This window comes from Ictidomys tridecemlineatus, chromosome 4 (assembly GCF_052094955.1).
Source record: "Ictidomys tridecemlineatus isolate mIctTri1 chromosome 4, mIctTri1.hap1, whole genome shotgun sequence".
In the NCBI taxonomy this organism is placed as follows: domain Eukaryota; kingdom Metazoa; phylum Chordata; class Mammalia; order Rodentia; family Sciuridae; genus Ictidomys; species Ictidomys tridecemlineatus.
In genome coordinates this window covers 86,774,774-86,785,722 of record NC_135480.1, presented here as the reverse complement: position 1 = coordinate 86,785,722, position 10,949 = coordinate 86,774,774, and the positions used below count along the sequence as shown (strand labels likewise).

The 10,949-nt window shown below is 36.6% G+C and overlaps 1 pseudogene; it reads right to left on the bottom strand.

Moving 5' to 3' along the window:
- Positions 1 to 322: 322 nt before the first annotated feature.
- Positions 323 to 4,011, bottom strand: LOC110598530 (large ribosomal subunit protein eL39-like; annotated as a pseudogene).
- Between the last annotated feature and the right edge of the window lie 6,938 nt (positions 4,012 to 10,949).

Sequence of the window (10,949 nt, the reverse complement as noted above, 5' to 3'; positions counted from 1 at the left end):
TGATGAACTGAATTATTGATAATTTTATCAAAAGGGTTCCCTTAGAGAATCAATGGAATTGTGTCCTAACCTGGCCTACAGGAAGAAAAATTTAACAGCTAGCTGTGTGATTTTCTTTATTCTTCTTGTTTTTTATTTTTTATTTTTTAAAGTTTCACATATTTATTACTGAACCAACCCAAACCAGTACTGCAGCACCTTTCTAACTAAAGAAAGCTCACATTCTCAGTTAAATGTTCTCAATTGTCCAGATAGTGGTGATGTTTTCAGCTGGAAATGACAAGATGATCATAAGCTTGATACAACATAAACATGTAATTCCTTATAGATCCAGTTTGGTTCTCCTCCAATGTCTGCTCTTGGAGTTGTACCTGGTCTTATTCCCAGTTTTCATTTGAATCTCCTGGGGGAATGGGATGATTTTGCTTTTGTTTCTTGGCCAGGAATCGCTTGATCCCAAAAGTCTTGTGAGAAGACAGGCGAGGAACCGAATCAAGTGCTTGCAACACAATGACTGAAAAAAGGTGAAGGTAGCTGTAGGATTTTCAGATGGCTGTTGGATTTGTATTTGGTTTTTAATTCTAGAGTTTTGGACCTACTCCTTCAGAGGAAGGAGAAAGAGATACTGTATAGGCTTTTACCTATAGGACTCATCAGGAGCCATATCTTGAGTTGCTCAACAGGAGTCCCATTCAGAAATTATCCTTGAGCCGTCCTGCAAGTCAAAATCTAAGAGCTGGTCCGAAAGCAAGAAATACTTTAATGTATTAAGGCAGAGCAGATGCTAAAGGTCATTTTCATTGGTGGTTGCTGCCAAACGGAGTCATGGCAATTGCTAGGATCTATCCCTTTATTAAATTAATTTATTCAAAAATATTTATCAAATACCTACTGTGTGCCAAACACTATTTAGACACAGGCATTCAGGTGTTGGAAAAATGAAAACTCTTGCCATCATGGATAAGAATTTTCAGGAATAGTTATTGGGAAGTGTTGCCACCAAAAGCTAGTACCAATAATGATAATTCACTGATGGCAGAGGCTGGGTGTACTCCTGGGATCCATGAGTGGTACATGTAGTCAGAAGAATGCTTGGAGGGGATTCCTTAGGTCTCATCAGCATCTCAAATAAAGCTTCCTGAGATTCTGGGAGAAAAAATAGAAGTCATTGAATTTTTTAAAACTCAAAATTTCCTTTTCCTACCATTAAAGTTTGATTCCCATGTCAACTTACCTTGATTAATTCCCACATCTGTCCCCTGTTCTCTCTCATATTATTTATCACTTTCTAGCTTACATTGTGGTTAACCTTTCTTAAAGGGAAAATAGAATAGAAGGAAGTAGAATTGTCATCATTGCTGGAAAATCTCTATCTAAAGATACTCATGTTTTAATATGAAGTCTTAAATAGTTTTTTAAATGTTGGGTGATCCTTAGTACTAATGTTCTTTTCCCAGGGCCTCTTGACATATTACTTTGAACTATAGTGGACTTCCTTGTACTTTTAAACATCATCTATCCTAAAATTTATCAAATCATTCAACAAATATTATTGGAAAATTTATTTTCCCAGACTTTAAAAAAAATTACAAAAATGGGAAAACCCCCATACACTGCTTGTCATAAGTAGTCAGTTATCACATTCACTTTAGTTATGGGCAATTTACAGCTTCTCTGTGAGTCACATACTAATGTTAAAGATAAATTGCTATAATCCTTTCCTGGAGGACCTCTGAATATGTCTTTCTTTTCTTTTTTCTTTTTTCTAAAGAAAACACAGGAACATTATGAGTACCTCCAATGTGATAGACACTTATGTTACTCAGTGAACCCTAAACACAACCCTAAGAATAGAGCAGTATGAACAAATAACCCAATCAACAAATGGGCCAAGGATCTGAACAGACACTTCTCAGAGGAGGATATACAATCAATCAACAAGTACATGAAAAAATGCTCACCATCTCTAGCAGTCAGAGAAATGCAAATCAAAACCACCCTAAGATACCATCTCACTCCAGTGAGATTGGCAGCCACTATGAAATCAAACAACAACAAGTGCTGGCGAGGATGTGGAGAAAAGGGTACACTTGTACATTGCTGGTGGGACTGCAAATTGGTGCAGGCAATTTGGAAAGCAGTATGGAGATTCCTGGGAAAGCTGGGAATGGAACCACCATTTGACCCAGCTAGTGCCCTTCTCAGATTATTCCCTGAAGACCTTAAAAGAGCATGCTACAGGGACACTGCTACATCGATGTTCATAGCAGCACAATTCACAATAGCTAGACTGTGGAACCAACCCAGATGCCATTCAATAGATGAATGGATAAAAAAAATGTGGCATTTATACACCATGGAATATTAAGCAGCACTAAAAAATGACAAAATCATGGAATTTGCAGGGAAATGGATGGCACTAGAGCAGATTATGCTTAGTGAAGCTAGCCAATCCCTAAAAAACAAATACCAAATGTCTTCTTTGATATAATGAGAGCAACTATGAACAGAGAAGGAAGGAAGAGCAGGAAGAAAAGATTAACATTAAACAGAGACATGAGATGGGAGGGAAAGGGAGAGAAAAGGGAAATGGCATGGAAATGAAGAGAGACCCTCATTGTTATACAAAATTACATATAAGAGGTTGTGAGGGGAATGGGAAAATAAACAAGGAGAGAAATGAATTACAGTAGATGGGGTAGAGAGATAAGATGAGAGGGTAGGGGAGGGGGGATAGTAGGGGATAGGAAAGGTAGCAGAATACAACAATTACTAATAGAGCATTATGTAAAATTGTGGATGTGTAACCGATGTGATTCTGTAATCTGCATTTGGGGTAAAAATTGAGAGTTCATAACCCACTTCAATCTAATGTATGAAACATGATATGTCAAGAGCTTTATAATGTTGTGAACAACCAATAAAAAAAAGAAGGGAAGGGGGAAAGCACTCAGAAAAAAAAAGAATAGAGCAGTATGAAAATTACTATTTCACAGAAAAGAAAACTGAGTGTCAGAAAGATTCAGTAACAAGTACTATAGGTTTTCAGTCATATAATAAGCATGTGATTTTTATTAGTGCATTTAAATATACAGAATAATGAGTTTCATTGTGGCATATTTGTACATGCAAATAACATGCTTTGATTACATGTGATGTGTTTTTTGACCTAATTGTAATTCTATTAAATATGATAGTAATTCAGAATGTCTAAAGATGAAAGCTGAGTAGTGATTTAATAAAATTTAAATATAATTTAACTATTAAATATAAAAACAAAGACACTAATATTGTGTATATAATTCTGATTCAGACATTATATTTCTTAATATAATAATAATTAATATATATGTATTATTATCTGTATTGTAAAACTTAATTTTGACAACCAGGAGTTGAATTATTTTGTATTAAACAGCTTTACACCAAAGTGTTACAGCATGTATATTTGTTATATTTAGTGGTTCATTTGTGAATAGTTTTGAAATATACTTTTGGCAAATTAGTTCCTGAGTTTTACAAAATTCTGCTAAATACTGGATGACAGAATATTTTCGATCATGAGTTATAACACAATACAGGCTTGAAAATAATTGCTTTGTTAATTTTCTTAGTGCATGTTCAATCTCCCCAAGGCAAATATATAATCCTTATATGCATTCCTGTCAGTGTGATTTTATAAGCTTATAAAAATAAATATTTGTAAAGATGTTAGGACTTGGAGATTTTCTGAAAGTAAAATCAGAGAGTACCCACAGTCTTCGACAAGTTTATAAAGCCTCAGAAATGTGCCCTAGATAATTTTGAATAGATAAGCCCAGTGAGAAACAATGAACTTGTAAACACTGTCAATTTACCCTGTGCATCAATAGGTAATTTGAACAAAGATCCCTGCATTGAACTAAGAAACAGATCCTAAGGAGAGAATTATAGAATCGGACCAGTTATCAGCTGGATGGCAGTGTAAATGCTGTCACTGATGGCAATCACGGTATTGATGTTTCTTGGCATGTGCTAGTGGTGCTAAAGCTAAGAATTTGATCCATCATGTTCTGAAATGGGTTATATGTAGAAGAGAAAATGCTAATACTGCAGTGTCACACATTTGAGAGATCTGGAAGAAAGTGTAACTATATAGACTGAGGACGTGGGGGCTGCTATGAAGCACAAGCAACTTTTTGAAAAAAGAAATAATAGTTTCATGTCTACTAATCAAACTGTGAGAGTAGTAGGGCCTCCAACATGTTTTCTAAAGAGATTCTTATCTCCTAAAGTTGAAGTACAGACACAGATGGAGATCAGGCACCAATGGTAGAACATCACAGAAGATTGAATTCTCAGCCCAGGTTAAGTCGTCTATCCCAAGGTCAACTTGAATAGGGGAAAAGCAGAACTCTGAAACTTGGGATGGAGATATCTGTATAGATGCACTTGTGATTTTTGAACCTTCTAACTTGTCTGAACCATCTGTGTGTGCAGAAGAAGCTAATCATCTACTGCTGGAAGATGGGAGCTTCCCTCTCCACTTTAAAAATTATCTGAAGGACTCAAGTGAGGCAGTTCCTTCTAAGACAGTATTTTCCCTTTTCAGAATCTGTTTCCATCTTTTCTCCCGGCTAGTTCTGTTATTGGCATTGACTATGTGCATAGTCCACCTGGGGGAAACATTGACTTGCTAAGGGAGGTTAAATAGTGTCTGATAAAGGGGAATCTTGGCCTTGCTTATATTTACTTTAGAAAATATGATAACAGAGAGGTAATAGAAATCTTGAGTGTGCTAGATGGAGTGGGATATAAAACTGGCTTAGGAAAAATTTGTTAAGAGGAAGGTGTTTTTATATTTCACTCATGGTCATAGGAAATGAGCTTATATGGTGTTGGTATTCTACTTGCAAGCTTAGAGGAAAAAAATATTTCTCATTAAGAAAAACAGAGATGTTAGAACTTTCTCCTTAATAAATGAGAAAAGAGGACATTCTAGAGTGGCTCTTCTATATAAGAAAAATAACTAGCTCACCATATTCCTCAGGGTACTCCATTTACCAAGGCAATAAAGAATGCACTGGTGAGGGAACTCCAGCATAAAGGAGCACTCAGAGATGCTTTTCATATTTTTTCTCCTACCAGCTCTGTGGATTATAGGGTCTTGAAATAGCTGAGGTCAAGTGGCAATATTTATCATCAAGGGCAGGGTGAGAAAGGGTAGTAGTTACTATCATATTTTATCCAGATGCCTTCTTCTTCAGGGGTGACTTGCACCCTAGTTTCTTGGAATTGGTGGCTACTGATACAGACAAGATTATACTCTTTCCAGGAAACAACATTCTTCCAATGGTTAACAGGAGGATCTAATGACCTTGCCAGAATTTGGGACAATTCTGAAGAGTGTGACAGGCTTCAGAACTACTGGAAGGATTGATTAAAGACTCATTTATAACTTCATTGATGATAAACTGTATAAACCTAACCAAGTAGGATGCCTAATGCAGTTATAACTCTGGACATAGTATTTTTACTGGAGCAGATTAAATTACTTAAGCTACATAATTTACTAACGTGGTAAATGTATTCCTTACTTGCTCACAAATAAGATCAGAAATAGATTGTATTCATAAGGGAGGATCAACAATTTATACTCAAAATGCTTTCTCAAGGCTATATTAATTCTATTTGTCATAATTTAATCCAAAGGGATCTGGATTGTTCTGGGCACATAGAACATTTCTCCCCTGTATTAATGATATCATGTAAATGAGATCTGTTGACCTGGATAGTGTTAAGGATGCTTTGATAAAACACTTGTACTCCAGAAGGTAGGATGGAAACCCTAAAAAAAATTTAGTAATATGCCACATGATTGAAGTGTTTAGGGATCTAGTGGTTTGGTGTATACCTATACATCCTCATCAGAATACAGGACAATTATTGCCCCTTGTGGTTTATACCCCTAATTAAGAAGCATAAAACTTGTAAGGGCTCTTTGGTATTTGGACTCAACATATTCTACACTGACAATTACTCTGATGCTCAACTATTTGGTGAAGTAAAAGTCTTCTCATTTTGACAGGGGCTCAGATCAAGATGAAGAAAAGGCACTACGACAGGTATAGTTTGCAGTAGAAGCAGCCCTTCTAGATAAAGAAGTTTGAAGTTTCTAAAGAAATAGGAGAAAAAGTGCAGACTGGAGTAGGGACAAGCCTCCATGCAACTTACAACCACTGTGCACCACTCAAAAGTCTCTTGACATGTTATTGGCTCTAAGAGAAACTAGGCATCTCACCAATTGTCAAACAGAGACAATGAGCAGTCAAGATCTGATTCCCTCAAGAGACTGTATGCAGGAGACCCTCACCACTTATTAGGCAGACCAAAACCAATGTTTGGCTAATGTGAAGGTGGACAGTACAGCCTACTTCTCTTGAAATGAGACCAAGTCTGTGGTGTAGTTTACATTCTAGAATTTCTCCATCATATCAAATGAAAGCTAGCTTATCTTGCTTTCTTTAGCTCCCTTCTTCTGAGAGAAATGAATAATTTTTTTTACAAGGATCCTAGTCTTAAGCTGTTTCTAGGGATCCTGACCCAAGAAAGGAATCACTGGCATAATGGTGGTATTTGAAGCCTTGCATGTAATGGGATCACCTAAAACAAGTACAGAGTGAAAACCTATCTGAAGAATAAATGGTTAAAGAGCAGGAAAAGGAAGAACAAGATGCTGAGTAGGAAAGCAATCGCGAATATTGTGGAAGCCAAAAAGTATGTTAAGAAAGAAAGTCAAGTGTAAAGTGGGAAGAAACTGTAGCAGATGCTGTTCATCCTCTACCAGATTTCTTGGGTTTTCCGACACTTTAAAGGTTTACCCTGGGGCAACAAGAGGCCCATCTCTGCTGTGTCTGTTCTTCCAATATCTTTTGGGCCTTGGGTGCAGAAGGCATGCTTCTTTGCTGGTGGGTACAAAAGCTACCATTCTTCCCTTTAGGTTATCACAGACTCTGTCGTACAATCTAATTTCCAAGGCTTCCTGTGGAATCAGACTGAGGCTGCTCTTTACCTGGAAACACAGCCTTGATTAATCTCTCACTCTTTTGTATCCTAGATCCCTCAGATTTTTGTAGGGCCCTCCTGAGGACTTGGGCTTCTTAGACACCATGCCTAAGATTCAGATTCAGGTAATTTATTGATGGATTGTTAAATAAAGGCTCAAGTAAGGTCAGTATCAAAAAAGTGTTTCTAGAATTTGGAAATTAGGATATAACTAATGATCTTGGGACAAAAATCAGATTAGCATGAATAGAGGAAGGAGAGGGAGGAGAGTTACAGAAGCCAGGATATTTAGACAAATATACACCATTTTGTTGTGACATAAAGGAGAGCCAGAGAGTTAGATTTAGATTTGGAACTAGGGTCAAGGGAATTATGTGTGTGGATCATATGTGTGTGGATGCTTATGTGTATTTGTATGTTTTTGTGGGAGGTGGGTGTTTTAAGATGCCAGATTTTTTTTTTTGAGAATTCTTTATGTTTAAAGAAAATAGTAAAAAAAAAAAGTGTGTTGGGGGGAGAAGTTGACAATGCAGGAAAAGATGTGGAACTGAACACCTGTGTGAATCTCCTATAAATGTGTATGAATAAAAGGCACAAACAGAATAAAAGATGAATGGCAGCGTATTTTATTTTTATATCTAGAAGTACTTATAGAGCCTCAAGTATTCAGATGCATCCAATCCTCCTGAATAGATAATAATGATAATTTTCTGTAAAGTAGATAAACAAGACCTTAAAAACAATAAGTTCCTGATTGCTTGACTTGTGCCATATAAAATATCTTTCTTGTTGCTAGGTATCAGATGTGATAAACTCTATGGCAAATGATGTGCACTATTTTAGGGGTTTACCAATGACTTAAAGAAGACTAACACAACCAAATTGAGGTGGATGAAAAGAACAGATATCTAAATAAGGAAAACAGGGAAAATCTGAATGTTTTAAGTTCAGCTAATATAAAACCCATCAGTAGGTTGGATGCAGTAGGGGCTACTAAAAAGTTTAGACACTGAACCTTGTCTGAAGGATGTTATGTATACCTGAAATCCTTATCTTAAAGTTACTGAGATCAGCTTAGACTCAGTGAATGTTTCCCTCTTATTTTTCCATTTACCATTGCTCACTGTTCATTGATAATCATCCTCTTCTTTTTCATCTTCTCTGTGTTGTTTTTTGGAGTCGGTACTCTTAGCTCTGGGAACTCTTCACTATTTGTACATTTTCATCTGTTGGCTCAATTTGGGCAATTTGAAAATTGGCAGTCTTTCATCATGCTCTGCTTCTATTTGTTACAATGGATGCAAGCACATATTTAAGCATTGGCTCAAAGTCCAAGGATGTAGTTAGTGTTAGCGTACAGTCTGAAATGTGGCAAGAATTATCAACTTCATGAGAATTCCTCCTGTAATCTTTGGACTCCAGGATGTCAATTCATTTTTGTTTTCTCCTTGGCACTTCCGTTATCTTTTATTTAGAGAAGCAAGTGTGAGGAGTTGAGAGACATCTGGTTCACAGCTTCTGGCAACAGCTTGACCCGAAACGTAAGTTCTGTACTTTGCTTTGTGGGTCAACTGATTCAGAATGTTGGGTCCCAGTGAGTGAGTCATTTTAAAGGCCACATGCTATCCCATGAGATTGCCTCCCTTTCAGCGCGGCTTTCTCTCTGCCTTTTCTGCTTGCCATCTCAATTCAGAGGTCACTCAGTGCCGCCTGGATTAGGGATGGCCTTCCTTTGATAGTTGGATCTGCTTTCCTTACTCTTCATAGTAAAAAATAATACAGATTGAGTATGAACCTTTGTAGAGATGATCCTTCTGTGACGGGCTCAGCCACAAACCTTTTGCCACTGTTTTGATTTTTGTTTATTTATTTTTGTCACTGCACTATTACCAGGAACAGCAAAGATTCTTTCTAAATCCCTTAGTTTTTAGGAGTCATTACTAGTTATCTTTAGAGTGTAAGGGTAAAAATTTTCCATGTGTTAAAACTTGCACTGGAGGCATTATGTAAATGCAAACCATCGTGTCAGAAATTTTAGGTAATCTGCTTGCAAAAACCCAGACGTCTTCATAGTTAGTCAAAGCATTAATGAGAATGCATGTTGAAATGTCTAATTAATCTGGGTAGATATGGTCACCAAGTAGCAGAAGATGAAACAATTAATTAAAGCCACCCTGTTCTGCTTTGTCCTCCTCCCTCCACACTTTCCTGCATCAGCAGTGCTCCTTATTGGACCAGCTCTGAAGTCTGACTCAATGTTGAATAAAAGGCTGTCCCTCATCTGCAGAGACTGCAGCATAGAGTGGAAGTGGGGAGAAGAATTCTGTAAATGAACAACCACAGGGCAATGTGTTAAGATATTCTTAAAATAATAAATATAAGTTCTATATAACGAGGATTAGAATATAACAATGGAGAAATTAAACTCAGGTGTTGAGGGGTGAGAGCCAGACTGAATTTGTTTGTCCTTCTAGCATTTTCCTTCTGAATTGAAAGCTGCTGTTCACTTAATCATTCATTTTTCTTCAAATGTTTTACCCGATATATCCAACCCATCACCCAAGTTTGTCGACCTGCCCGCTAAACACTGGCCTCCTCTTTCCATTTCTTTTCTTTTGGTCCCTACTTCTCATCTTTGCCCAGTCAAGATCATTCTTTCTAAAATCATGTTTCCTAGACCTGAAATGGCTTTCCTCACTGCCCAGATTAGATTTTCCTCCTCCTAGGAGTGTATTTGCTTGGAGAGGAGTGACTAAAAAGTTGGATGAGCGACTTTTTAGGTTAACAAGATTGGGCGTTTCATGCTAGATGTGTGAAGGAGGGCAGAGGTATGGAAGAGCACCAAGTAGTTGTGGAAGTTTAAGAAGTTTACTGAGTCTCCGTTATTTAGGATAAAAATAATGAGAGCACAGACATGTTCAGAGAACTGCAAGTAGTATTGTGTAGTGGTCTCATTTGGGAAAGGGGCAGAAGCGAAGATGGAGAGTTAGGTTGGAATAGATTTTTGTCATCATTAATGCCATCCCCAATACTTTGACTCTCTCCTACTTAGAAATCAGTGTTTCCCTCATTATATTCAGTTGTGTTTCTCAATCCTGGGTAGTATTGAAAACTCCCATTTACAGGGAAATATTTTTCATTATTTTCCAGTGTTCATTTAAGTAATAGTACTCCAATATTTTAAAACAACTACAGACATAAAACTAGGTATAATCCTTCATTCTTGAGTTCTTTTATTATTGCCAAACACAAAAAATTATAAATTAAATAAAAAATTACAAACCTTGTAAAAGTCAAATTAATCATAGGAATTTAAAGCAATAGATGGTGTTTGGTGAAATTAAATTGCTAGATTGAGCTTAATAGTAGAAAGATATACTGCTAACATTTATCTATTAACCTATTTATTCATTTTTTAAATTTTAACCCTTATGAACCATTCTTCAACTCACCATTATGATCAATTCCATCCTTTTAAATTAGGTCTTGGCTAATTAAATTCATTATTTTGTTGGGCTAATCAGTTTAATATTACATAGGGAGCAAAATAAAATAAAATGCCCCTTCAGAAAAAGAAAATGTAGTACTTTCATTTTTTCTCCTCTTTTCTCAGGAACAATTTCCCTTGCATACTTAACTGCAAGTTGTTTTGAACCAGATGAAATTGACATGAGCAGCTTCTTTAAGTGATCATGCACTGAGTATTGTGGTGCAGTTATGATTGTGTTTGGAAATCTCTAGCACCATGAGCCACTTGGAAACTTAATTCTTCCAACACTTTTTTTGAATTGACTTACAGTAGAGCCTTTGTCCCTAACCTGTGACACAGTGTAGATTTTTCTTGGTGCCTCTCCTTGGCTATCTATGAAGTATGCCAGTGTGTGTTCCTTATTAGACTACAGTAA